The sequence below is a fragment of the Drosophila virilis genome, chromosome 2, assembly GCF_030788295.1.
Source record: "Drosophila virilis strain 15010-1051.87 chromosome 2, Dvir_AGI_RSII-ME, whole genome shotgun sequence".
NCBI classification, from domain to species: Eukaryota; Metazoa; Arthropoda; class Insecta; order Diptera; family Drosophilidae; genus Drosophila; species Drosophila virilis.
Window position 1 is genome coordinate 17,358,130 of NC_091544.1, and position 14,826 is coordinate 17,372,955.

Consider the following 14,826-nt stretch of genomic DNA (forward strand, 5'->3'; position numbering starts at 1 on the left):
CGAGTCTATGTTGCCTCTGTGTGTGTGTGTGTGTGTGAGACTACTAATTAATCGACTTCCAACTGATTCGAATTTGATGGTGACTATCAAAAGTTCATTAGGTCTATTAAGTGCATAAAACTTAAATTTATAGGCTCACGGAAATGTCCGACAATAGCTTTTGTCCATTTGTTAATTGTTAACTTCTTTGAATTATTAATGTTAGCAAGAGAACTTAGTTAAGGTATGTTGAGATTTGTGCAAATAATTATTAGACGTGAACACGAAGTTATTTAATTTACTCTATTTAAATTCGAGTATTATCCAAGTATTATCCAGCTTTGCTCGGGCCAAAATTTGATGATTCACAATTTCGATTTTATTAGTACGTAAGAAATGTAATATACTTACTTAGTTCATTGATAGGTAAATGGAATTACGAAAGATTTACGCCCATTTTATTTCCGTGAGGGGGGCAACAATGAACATAATGCCGAAGATTCAACTTTGACTCATGCAACCCTTGACCGGCATTATCCATCGAGGAAGGGTAGCTTTTGCGAAAACTGTGAAACGCCTCTCAAATAAGTTTTAGCAAAGATCTTTATAAATGAGTTTGCGGTTGATTGGACGATAAGCAACAAAGTTTCATGCAACCGCTTTCCGCGTATTTTTCACACTTGCATGTGAAATTTCCAAAAGCCCAAACAGACCAAACATTTATAAATATCGTATATAGATAACTAACATAAGATTGTCTATTAACAGAGGATAATAATAATTTGTAGATTATTTAAACCCCAATAGCTTACAAACTTCTGAAAGGACCTGCATTGTAAGTATTACAAAACTACACGAATTTATCCAGAATCAAATAAATCCCACGTTCTTTTTCTTTTGGCTCCTGAAAAACACTGATCGTGGCAAAACATCGCACAATAAAATAAAAAGAAAGACTTATGCAAGACTACAAAATAAAAACTCTTTGTTTGACAAGCACTTAAGAATGTTTGTGGAGCTGCTTGGGATGTTTTTGAAGTTTGGAAGGAGCAACCGCATTAGTGGCTGCTCCACTGAATTTACTTTATGCCAAGCTCCTTGATATGAGGCTGACCGACTACCCGGATCCAGAATGCGTTGAAAGGCAGGCGGGTGGTTCGCTGAGTGCTTTGTCTCTGTTATGTCGCGGGAATGGGCAGTGGGTGGCTGCTCGGTCTGCTGCTTGGCGCAGCGTTTGAGTTCCAAATCCCAATTCAGAGCCAGCAATCAGTTGCGACTGTCAGGCGGCAAAGGAAGTTCACTTGCTGCACAAGGCAAATGTGATTAATGGTTCCATGCGGGGCACATTATGTGTGCCCTGTCGTGAGGCGCTGTTTGTCTTGGGTTCGCATTCGTATTCGTAGTCGTATTGCCGTTCTTTGTTGTCTCTTTTTCCATTTTTATTTAGTTTTTTTTTTTTTTTTTATATTCATTTTGCTCCATTCGTCTTTAAGCTACCCTTCAAATAGATTTTTGTATATAAAATAAAGCAACCTGATAACCCGTTCATAAATACTTTTTTATTGGGTTTTAGGCGTAAATTATGCAGATGGGCGCTGCCCAAACATATCTAATTACCTATTTAATTTACATGATTTGATTTTCTAAGCTTGATAAACAATAAGAATTAATCTGTCATATAAGAGCAAACGGGCAGGTGCTTAAAGTTATGTAAGCTTAAATTTAGATGACTGGCCTAATGAATAAATGAATACTCGATTCAAGGCTCCCTTTTAAAGAATCTGCGTTAATGCAGCCCTCGATTAAATATAGTTTGGAATTGTTAAAGAATTGAATTTCAATATTAGTTTTGTTTTATTTCAACTAGCTTTATTGGTTCGTTCAGAATAATGCTTCATAAATATTTAGAGGTATTTTCAATTTGGCTTGAAATGCGTAACACATAGAATGAGACATATCGAACCCCGTAAAGTACAAATATTGTAGATTTGCATCAACAGCCGAGTAAATATAACCACCGACTTGAAACTTTACATAGGTCCGTATTTTTTGTTAGGCAGTACATATGTCAAAACCGACCGGAGTAGACTACTTATAAATAATATTCAACTAATATTCAAAAATATTTCCTTTTCCCAGATATATTCACTCAGCATTTATATGCCGAACATTATCACTTTGTGTGTAAATCAGTGGAGACATATTAGTATAGTTTTATATGTGGTTTTGTGTAGATATTCAAATATGTGCGCAGCTTTAGTAAAGTCAAAAACTGAACTTCGAAAACTGGTTCAAAAAATCATAAATAATTGTTCTGACTGATTTCTCTTAGCAACTGACTGTGATTGCAAATTATTTTGCTCATATCTACTTCAAAGACTCGAATGTTTTAAAAAAAATCAACAATCAACATGAAATCGTGCTAGCAAATGCCTATGCTAAATTTTTGTCATCTTCATAAAAAGGAATTTTTAAAGGCATTCAATATTGATTATTTAGACCCGTCAGCTTTCAGCTGAAATGGCAAACTCCCAACGATCTGTTTAGCATGTAAATTGGTTTAACGACATGTTGACAAGTGAGATTGAGCGTGGCGACAAGTGTGGGAACCGAATGCTGATTAGCCTGTGGATCGGGCCAATTTTGAAGAGATGAGCTTATGTATTGGGCCAGGAGTGCGTCACAGGACTATTAAGGAGGCCTCGGCGCACTGAAATGTTTGATTGAGTGATTAATGATTGACTGCGCCGTTTGCGCCAATCACTGGCGACGCAATTAAAGCTTGAGGCAGCCATCGTGTGACTTTTATTGACTTTAAATTGAAACTTCGAACATGATTTGAATGAAAGTTGCCGAATTGGGCAAGGGCTTGACTAACAGCTCGGGCTTAGGAGTTAAGCCACATATATGTGCATTATGGCCAAGTCTGAGGGCCAATTAAATGTATTTCATTTGGCTGTCAATAGCAGAAGAAACGCTTTTCCATTTATCAACTGTCTCAACTGCTGTCATATTATGCTCAAATCGGCGACCCAGACTCGGTTACAGACACGGATACAAGCATACACGCAGATAAATATACAGATATAGATACACTTAAGTGCGGGACGAGTGTTTAACCAAAATTTACACTGCGGCTATTTAAAATAATTACACGAACAGCTTAAATGAGCTGAGGCCAGCGCTCGGGGGGAGCGAAGACGTCGCGGTTCTCGGCGCAGCTCCGTCTGGACTGAGCTGGACTGGACGGGGACATGGCACAGGTACCCATTATCCAAGACAGATTATCTCTGATTGATTTCGTTTTTGGCCCATGCACAGGTCATAATGAAGCCTGCGACTGCGGCTGCAGCACATATGGACCAAACAACTTGGCTTGGGGCCAAAATGCTTCGATTTTTTTTTGGCTTTGACTCCGACTTGGGTCGCCTTTTGCCGCCAATTGGTTAAATGTTAAATGCGCGCACGTTTTGAAAGATGGTTCCGTAATTGCCTCACATTAGCCGAAATTTAAGAAAACTGTTAAAATTATGTTTAATGATGGCCGCAGCTTACCTTTCTGGCTGCCTGCCAACGCGAGCTAAACAAAATTTCACAGGGTTTAAAAATACATTTTACTCCATGATTGAAAATATATATAGATATAGCTAACATACATGGATTAAATATTTACTAAAAAAAAAACATGTTAAATATATGCTTTAGTTATCAGAATTTAGTATGGATTATTTATGAATCGACATGTGAAACTCAACTCAATTTGTATGTATTATCTAGGGTTCTTTGAGGCAACCGCAGTGAAAATTTTAAATCTCTCTGCCAAACTCTGCATGGCTCCATGGAGTCTAAAAACCTATTGATTTACAAAACTTTCGTAAATATTTTCACACCAAAATGGAACTCCTGAAGCTACGCTTGTAGAGAACTTGAGGGCCTCACGCCTCTTGCGCTTATCCATCAAAGAAAGTTAGGTAAGGTATTTAAGCAAACCCTTTAATTTAGTGAAACTTTTGAAGACCGCCGATGCCGTTGCCTATGCCGATGTTGATGCCAATCGGCCCAAAGCTCTGCTCAAATTTCCAATTACGTCTATGTCAATCATAATTAGTAACAACGTCGATTTTTCATTGAAGACCCTCAAAAATTGAACCTAAACGACAACAACAATAACAACAACAACAACGGCATTGGAATGCCCACAGAACCGACTTTCTCACACATGTGCGTGGCTCGGGAGCTCTAGTTGGTATTCAAAAAACAACAAGTTTTCTTACCAGTTTTACAACGCAACTATAAATATAAAATGTTCACATCAAGTCGATACTCAAATACCCTTACCCTTACCCTTCATATACATAATAATAATAAAAATAAAAAGAAAGATTGGTACAGAAATATATATATATATACAGTTAAAACTCTCCTTATGGACACTACAATTAGCCGTACACCTCTCTTCGGTGGACATGTTCTCTCGAAACATTATAAATCTCTCGATCAAAAGAGCTTTCACTTGCTTAGAAGTACTACTATTTTTAGCTCTTAGTAATATTTAGACAACACAGAGAAAAATGAATACAAATTTTACCCAGTTTGAAATTTTTGGGGAGCTTACTCTCCGAATTAATTCAATAAATTAGGTGTGGGGATTTTCTGGGCTGTATATAAATAAAAAATAAATTTCGCTGTTGAGCAACAACAAAGAATAAGAAAAGCCCTTTAAAGCCTATCGAAACTTAATTTTAACTATTTTAAGATTCTATTAAAAGAAATTTATATGTGTTCCCAGTCTCAAGAGAAGCACACAATACCTTAACGCCTCAAGAAGGGTATTTGGCGCGGTCTTGTAACGAGCCACATCCGAAGCCAAAGCCACAGCCAACCCATGCGGCGCAAGAGGGAGATGGCACATATAGGCGAAGGAGATGGCGAAAGAGGAGCATGGAGGCCATGGAGAGCGACGCACGGTTTGTTGTAACATGTAATTTGGGATGGCATCGGATGCGGTGCGGCCCGGTGTTCCCGAAACAACAGCACCCAGCACCCAGCATCCAGCATAGCTTGCTGGCGGTCTGTTATGAATGTGACTAATTAAATTTAAAGATATCCAAGAGATTATCAATCTTTGAAGCGCATCGCCATCGCCATCGCCAGCAGAGTCCAGCTCGAGCAGAGTCGTCGGGCGAGGGACGCTGCTCGCGGGGCGGGGCAAAAGTATCGATACGCTTCGACACAACAATTCACAAGACGCAAAACAAAGCCCAACACTGGCAACGAGAACAACATCAGCACCAAGAGCACATTTGTTTCGTGATCATGATTGAAATAATGATTAATGAATCCAGCGCCAAAATTCAATTCGAATTTACTATGTATTGCCCGGGAGGGACTCGAAACATGGGACAGCATGTGGAACTGGGAAACTGCGACTGCGACTGCGACTGGGCCAATGCCAGACCGGCCGCCGACTGAGTTCCATGCGTGAAATCAACAACAGAGCCCAGATCGAGACCGGAGTTGCATGTGGGCTCCATGCTGTCCAGCAGCGACTAGCTGCACTCTCACATGTGTGTGTGTGTGTGTGTGTGTACGTGTGTATGTGTGTGTGTCCTGCCTCAATCATCAATTATAGCTTTTCTGTTTCGACAACAAGCTGAGCCTCTAGCTGGACTCTCACATCTGGGGCCTAGACACCTTTGAGAACGGAATGGTTTTCATTTTCGGCCTGAATGGCCAAAATGGCTTTGTTAACAGCTTTGTGCAGTGGCTCGGCTAATAAATGTTTTTTTAATTGACTGGCAAGTGTGCAAGGGCCCCTCAGCCGAGGTTCCGAAGTTCAGCTTCAGTTGCGCTTGCTTTCCAGGCTTTCCGAAAGGCCACTCGACTTGCGACTCCCTGCTGCAGTTGCATAAGCCGTTTAGTTAGTTTAGCACTTCCCCGTAATTATCATTAAGCTGCACAATTGAGCAATTAATTTGGCGTTCGTCTGTTGTCATAATGATGATGCGAGCTGGTGTTTAGATTGTAGAACCCGCAACTTGCCACTTAATTAATGAACAGAAATTTGCCTTTCGCATGCCTAATCGCTCTCTGGCCAAGTTGCACTTTTTGCACTTGCACAAGTCACGAACTTGAGCATTTTCCATGATTTTTACTTTTCCGCCTGATTCATTTGCACCTGATGATTCAGTATTTGAGTCGATTTAATCGATTCAAGACTAGACAGCCACTAACATTAACTCGGGGAGTTTTTATTTCATATTTATTTTTACACCTCTTAACTAACACCCCTTAAGTTAAACAGGCTTTCAAACCTTATATAATCCGTCCAAAACTATCAACTAATGACAGCTCACAATTTGACGGACTTTAACATTTTTACATTTGTGCACTGCTCATTAGATATACACAGCCCTGATGCTCGCATAGCATTATAAATATTCGACTCGAGCCAAAACATTTCTATCATTGTTTCTATTTAAGCAAATTAATATTGGGACAGGATATTATAGTCTTTATTTTTGATTTATTTATTATTTGATTCCAAGATGTATTTATATAAATAAGAGAAGTTGTTAAATATCAAATATTAAATTTTTAATCTTAATTCAGCAAAAAATTTGAATTCGATTGGCGCATGTTCCATATTATATTTATTTATGTATATTTTTCATTGTTATAAACCCTTATCTTTACTGCAAATTTAAAACATGGAATTTGGAAAATTCCAAAATTAGTTTTTAATTTAAATTGACGCTCTTTATTGAAATATTAATATTAACATTATTTTTAATTATTATTGCTATAGCTATTATAACTATCATTGTTTTTAGTTTGTATGTTTAATACTAGCTTTATTATTGGAATTAATATTTTTATTAGTATTATTACAAATAAATAATTGGCTATTAATTTTTAATTTTTAGAATTATTATTGTTTTTATCATTTTTAAAAATTTTAATCATTCATTTTAATTGACATAATCAAGTTTCGTACCGTTAGTAAAAATATCCAGCGCTATATAAAAATTATCAAAATGAATGCATCTGTTAAAAAAAACTGTTGAACGCAACAGCTCAATTATCAATAATCGTTACAAATTCAAAAAAGAGCTGAAATAATACCAAATCGAATTGTTATTGTTTGTGTCCATTGAGTGCACATTGGGAGGTGTGCTCTTGGCTTACATGCCTGTATTATATATATATATATGTACATATAAGTATATTCTACTCTCGACTCGAAGAAAACAAATGATCAGTTCGAGGGAATCAAAAAAAAAAAAAAGAAGGAAAAAGAATTACTAGCGGGCACTTCTTTCACTTTTCAAGAAATCCACAGGAAGAGCAAAAACTTTTCAATACGAAACTGTCAGATAAATCGGCTCGCCCTCGGTCTTAAAAATGCACGTTTGTTTTTCTGTTTTTGTCGGGCCTGGTCTGAACCGGCCCGTTGTCTTCTCGTCTTGCGCATAATTAATGATCTGCTCCATATTCACGCATTGATGTAGGTCTCCGTCTCCGTCTCTGTCGCCATCGCCATCGCCATCGCCGTCTCCGTCTGCGTCTCTTACTTTTCGGTCTGTCCGGCGGTTGCAATGTTTCTACGCCTGCATCTCTGCATATCCGTGGGCTGTTGCCTGGGTTTCAGATTTGAGATTTCACCATGTCTTCTGTTCCGGCAACTGTCACTTTTCTATCTCTCGGCCACGTGATGTGCGTACGAGACGTGAAAGAAAGACTTTCCTGGACAGACGCTGAGCACTGCGATAAGCGTTGCTTGGCACATGTGAGAGCTGCGAGACGCTTGCATCTGCCAGCGAGCGAGAGGAGCTGCATCTGCTTAGCCGGCGTACAGGCGAGCAGCCAAGCACCATAACTCATCCTCACCCGCGCTCGCTGGGCCACCTTAAGCCACCAAGTTGACGGACAGCAAGTTGACAGCCCACGTTTTGTCACCCATCCCTCGCCCGCTCTAGCATAATTCCATTTCTTATCGACCGCCCGTGCTGTCAGTTGCGTGTGGCGTTGTCCGCTGAGATGCTGTCGGTTGGCCGTGCTGGAGGCAGGCTTTGGGGCTTGGCTCTGGTTGGAGGGGGTACTCCATGCGCACTCAGCTAATCAACACGACCTCAAAATGTAAATAGGCGCATCCTTCGGCAAATATTGTCGCCATTTTCTACTTGCCACGCGGCTCATCCCTGTGCCAGTTCAACCACTTTCCTCTCTCTCCGCTCCGCTCCACTCCACTCTCTCTCTCGCCACCCGCCGCTCGCACCAGCCTGCGTATCTGTCGCTCTGTCTGTCAAACTCATGCAAAAAGATACTTTTCTTTTTTCTTTTTCTTTTGCTATTTTGTTCTTTTTATTTTTATTTTTATGCTGCTTTTCGCTTTCTCCGCTGTGCAACTGAAAGTGTGAGTGCGAGCGTGTTTTCATTTTCCCCACATTTTTCCTCGACGGTTTTTCGTTTTCTTTTTTTTTTGACACATAAAAGGACACGCACCGCGTCACATCATGAAAGGATTGATTAATGATTCGTTGATTTTCGCCCTTATTCTCTTTAGTTACACTTGGGCACATAATCCGCCTCGTCTCCAGCGTTTCGATTCCATTTCTGCGCCAGCAGGCACACCACACACACACACACAGCACAGCACAGCACAACACAACGCAACAACCACACACACCCGATTCAGTCGAATTTTGCGTAAAGTAAGTTTTCAAGTGAAAACAATGCCTCACTGAGTTTCCAATCCACTGTCAGCAGCCAGGTTGACCAAATATGTTTCCATTTTAGATGCGCATTCCATTAGCTAATTTCTTAGTTTTCCTAAATCCCTCGTGCTTTATAAATCCAAGAAGTTAGCGTAACAGGTCTATATAGAAAACATTTTTGTTTTTTAATTTATTTAATCAAGAATCTGGGGGTACATACATAGAAGCCACGCATTGTCAGATCGATAAAGTATAGGTAAGTATATAGAAATAATTTAAAAATGAGCTGGAGAATATTTACATAAGCTGAAAAACAAATTGGAAACGTTCTTGTTACATAAAGTTTATTGTATGAAATCATCTGACAACAAGTTAGCTTAGATGATGCTGCGCCAAGCCTAGCGGCTTATTCGAACAAGTCTGGATCGTTACGCAGGCTTTCGCGGACTCTAGAAATAACTATATAATAAAAATTTGTTCAAAAGCTTTTGGTTTATAAATCATAATTGTGTATTAAAGTACTTTTACAAAGCTGATAATTTATCTTCGAACTGTTTCTTAATTAATTCAAGCTGCGAAAAATCTACGTTAAAGAATATTGCTTAAGTATTTTTTTTTAATAACTGCTGAATTTTCTAACATATTTTTAATTAAAGAAAAAGAAAAGTTCTTTTTTCTTAAAACATAATAAATAATTTTATATAAAAAAAAAGAAAAATGATTGCAGTGAGGAAACAAATTTCATTTTAATGCAATTCTCTGAAATTATTTTAAGAAAAAGAATGAAATTAAGAAGATTTGCACTTATTTAAGGTTAACCAACATAAATATAATTTTAAACAGCATAAAAAGAAGGTAAACTAAGATTTTCATGAGATGCCAATTAATTCTATTAAAGATTACTGACAGATCCGTTATGTATCGAGCTAATGTAGTTAGCTTTCTTTTTATAGCCCCTTGAGTCGGGCATTTGAAGTAATTAGGGGAAGTTGTAGTTAACAGAACCCAACCCTCCGTCAAGTGCACTTTGACTTATCAAATGGAATCCATTAAACGAAAACAAATGCTTACTGGCAAGCACGACTCATGAATAAAAGAACAGTAGGAAAGTAATTATCATTGGCCATTTCACACGTGGCATTCGCGCTGACTCCTTCCAAAGGCAATGACAATTAAAAGCAGGACGAGAACTTGTGGGTGCGACACGCATTGGGACTCACACCCACACCTTGTTGGGACAGGCAGGCACTTTGACAAAGTGTTGATATGTACCGAAGTAATTAAACGGGATACAAAGCTGACTAATTTCAGCACGAGTTGAGTTTTGACCAATGTCCATTCGTTATTAACGCTTAAGCAGTTGCTGAGAGCACGCAAGTCCGCCGGACAGCAGCCAAACCCGGCGAGGGGCTGGCCATGTGGGTTGAAGTTGGAGTTGGATTTGGAGCAGGGCCTCAGATGAGGGTTGCCTTAGTGTAAGGGGGCAGGACTGAACGACGTGACATATGTCGACACTAGACTGGACGCGCAAATCACATTCACATTCGCATTCCAGAAGCCAACAGTGACCACTTTGGGCTACACAAAAAAGGGAAGCCTGCCGACCAATTCATGGTGCAGAGATTCGGAGGTGGGCGCTTGGATACTGGGTGTTTAAAGTGTCGAGTTGTGCGTCTTAAAACTAGAAAAATGATTCCGTTATCAGCTTTACCTACTGCCGCGTCCGTTGCCTGTTTTAAAATGCGTTTAAGCCCGTGAAACGTAGGTTGGCCCAAAACGGCCAGCATGGGCAACAGCAACACGAACAACCCGGGTAACAACAACAACAACAACATAACGAAATGAGCCGAAAACATTTAAAAGGCGAGCTGCGTTCGAAACCTTCATCAAATTTGACTGACAGGTTTTCAAGATGTTCGCACTAGCAACCAACTGTTTCTCTCTCCTCTTCCCTTCTCATCCCAACTCAACTCCATTTCTTTTGGATGCTGCCAGCCAAAATGGCCAACGTCACTCGAAAAGCCTTCCAAGACAACGCATTTTGTCAGCTGGGTTGGCCTTATATGAAAGATATGAGCTATAGCTACATTTTAAAAAAAGCGTTTTACCAATATCCATGCATAATATAAGTATAATGTTTATAATGAATCCATATTCGATTCTAAGCCAATATACATCCAAAAATAAGAATATAATATTACATTTATTTGTTGTCTTTACAATATTATGGCATAGATTGAAACATATTTTCATTATATACGACTCGGAAAACTATATTGAAGAGATCTTCATGCTTATCGTTGCACATCTGATATTGCGATTCCTTGAAGGATTTTCAATAGAGAAATACATATTACAAATATTTAATGCAAATGTGTTGGCCATACATTTGTGACTTTTTTCTTTTAAGAACATTTGTAACTGCATTGGTAAGATCTCGATTTTTTTTTTTAGCTTAAGGTATATATTTTATATAAGTTGACTATAAAAATGTACCATATTTAGCGCCATCTGTTGGCCAATAGTAACGGGGTACATATTATCCACAGTACACAGCATGGACAACAACCCTGTGTACGAGTATAGCTGCACTGCTCTATGTACTATATTTGTCTCTTTCTTGCTTATCGGCTACCAAGTCTACGTGTTTATCGATAAGTGCGAACTTCTGTTGAAATTAACAGCGACAAGTTATAAGAAATTTATTTGTGTTGGATAATCCAAGCAATCCATTATTATTATTATTATTTTTATAAATTATGTAGAAGGCTTTTAGATTTAAGGCTCTAAATAGTTGATAAGCTTGCTGAGGCGAGGTGGCCGCGTCGCCCCGGGGATGGGTGGTCGGAACAGGGGATGGAGCATCTGGGCAAGAGTTCGCCTCCTTAGTCTCCTGATGGAACGGACACCTTGAAGGATGCGGGCAAGATTATTGGCGTGTGTGGCTAGCCGAATGTTATATAATCCTAATCTGCTCATCGAGCCAGGGGATCTGCAGATCTCTGTAGAAGATGCCTTTGCGCACGTACTATGGAACTCCTGCCATCCGGCGAAGAGTCTTGCTTTGAAGAGATTGAACTCTGTTTCGGTTAGATCGCAGATCTGTATGGCATCAGGTGCGTGCCACAGATTGTAAGTAAACTAGCCGTTTACTTGCAAGAGAAAGTTTGCTGCGAAGCTTAAAGTATCAGGCAATTCACTTCCAGCTTATACTTCTATGTATTTATATTCTAGCTCGTCGGGAATGTTTGCTCCACTTAATAAATTGTATGAAAAATTAAGCAGAAAGGAATGTACAATATCATATTTATTTGTTATAAATATTGTTTATAATATAAAAATTAAAAGGGAAATATTTGTAATTTGTAATTAACATAGAGAGTTAATACCTCTCCCAGCATTTATTCAGTTTATGCTCATAAGTTGTTCTTAAAATAAAAGAAAGTGGGAATTAAAATTTAAAGAAAAAATCAAGACTATACAAGTTTTAGTAATACTTTAATAATTTTATATTGGTGTGTCCCTCCCTCTGGGACCCCAGTTTAGGGGAGTCGCTTGCGGGAAACAGCCAATTAACGGGTGAATGTTAATCGAATTAGCCTAATTTAAATTATATGGCAGCATGTGAAGCGAAAATTTCAAAATTGAAATTATCATATCAGCATTTAAATTTAACGAACTGTTTGTTTTTGTAATTAGAGCCAAAGCATATAGTATAATAAAGTGTAATCTCTTATATTATTTGCGTCATAATCGAGGTGACAAATGGCACTTAGAATCTTCATTCACATCTATGTGATATAGATGTATATCAAATAAATATGCTTTAATTAGCATTTTGAGGATAGAATCAACTTCAATTCAAAGGCTTATTGCTTTGCTTTGAATATTCTTCAACACGCAATTTCAGGTGCCTTGTTGCATGTGTTGCCATGTGCAAGGTTTTCGTTTTTGTATTATAAAAAACTCTTACACAATGCTTCTATCATTTTGGTCATTATCAAAAGTGGACAAAAGATTATATATATCAGCTGGTATCAAATAATTATGAACTATTTGTGTGTCATGGGAACAGAGGCCCATCATTTAAGTTTGCTATCTACAATTAATAATACGAGAGTTCCTTCGATATCTAAATTACTTGACTAACGCCTTTGTTCCGCGCCCAGGTAGCATGTGTACAGTCACCGAAGCGAACCGAGAAACAAGTCTATTAAAATGTGAAAATCTGTAATTGGTTGAAACGCGTGGATTCCCTAGATAAGCGTCTTATGGCTGCGACTCGACAAATTTTGAGCTGACCCTCCGCAGTCGACAGTCGTCGTTGACAGGGCAGATGGTACCAGTCCCTCGCAGGATGTGGTTTCGGGCGGCATATGCAAATGGCAATAAGTGCACGGCCATTTGCACAAGCTCAGCAAAAATCCAAAACGAGCCACGAAACGAGCCATCGGCAGACGATTGACCCAAATGCCGAGCACGGGTACTCAATCGGGTACTCACTCCTCGCCAGCTCCTGCCAAACGATTCGTAATGACAATTTGTATGCAAAATTTCGTATGTAAATTCAAGCGGCACAGCGAATAAATTGCAGTCAGCAAAAGAGCTGAAAAAAAACTGACTGCAAGACACTCGACAAAAATTTGATATTTGTGTGTTCGATGCAACACTTTTTGTGGGAATCAGCATTGTTATATATATATATATATTATAATTTCAATAAAGCTCAAATACCTTATAAGTAAGTAACTATGTCTTATCTGGAGCATTTTTAATATACAATATTCTTTAATAAAATATACGTTTTATTCATTTCTTTAAGAAGAGAACACAGCTAAAAAGGTAATACACAATAGTTAATACATTATTTACACTAGAAATGTTAATAAATAATAATAAAAATAAATAAATAAAACTTAAATCAAACATTTGAACTGCGATAAGATATTTAGCTTATTCTTGTGTAGAAATAAGATTTAAATAAAAATATAGACCTTAGCAATACACACAAATAATTATAATTTTTTTTTTAATTTTTATTTAAATAATATAGTAATATAGTAATATAGTAATATAATCATAGAGCATGCCAGTGTATAGTTGCTTAGTTTAACTTCTTATCTATAGATTTAGACCTGGAACCGACACAGCACAATTTATTATAGGTAAAAACGTCAGCAAATCAGAACAGTTATCTAAAGATCGTGCAAAGAGATATATACAATATAGCCAATCAATCAGTGGGGCCTTGAAATTGTTAAAGTTGAAGTCTTACGAATAGAGAACACTGATTGAGACACTTAATTCAATGCACTATTCACATATTCACTATTCACATATTCACTATTCACATGTTCACTTATTCACATATTCGCTGGACAATGAGCCACAGAAACCTCTCTAGAACCGAATTTGTCCTTAAAACTAGTGTACAACAAATTCGGATCTACAGGGTGGACGTGGAACAAAGTGAAACCTAGACGCGTGGCAATACACACAGGTGTAACCTGTAAAAAGTGAGTTGTAATTTGCAGAAACAATTTGAACAGAGCTGCGTCTATAATTTGTGTGTCGTGCCACACGTGATGCCAAATTATGAAATGACCCATAAAAATGATTACAATGCTCACAAAGTTTGTGTGTGTGTGTGTGTGTGTGTGTGTGTGTGTGCTTGTCGCTAATTATATTGAAGCACGTTGCAAGCTCCGAGTCGCCGCAGTGGGGCGCAGTCACGAACCCCAACGGCAGCAGCAGCCAGAGCAGCGAGTGAGTCCTTGGAGCAGCCACATGCACTGTGTGTCCTGGCTGGCGGCGTGTTGTCTTCAGCTGCGTAGCGAGGCAGCAACTGAAGGCGTTCCGTTGCCAGTGCCGGCCAGGTGGAGGCGCAAGATTAGGTGGCCCGGCCCCAAAAATCTATTTCCCAATGCTCGATAAGATAACGCTGTCTTCCAATGTCTTGTGCATGTTCTTAGCGCTTCATGTATCTAATTGATTGGACGCGGATTAGAGGCACTTTCTACATATCGATATCGAGTCCGGGCATATCGGAGACTTTGCCTTTTAGTCGTTGTCAGCGTCTGTGATAAGAAACAAACACATTAAATGAATGATAGATAGATATTAGGTGTAT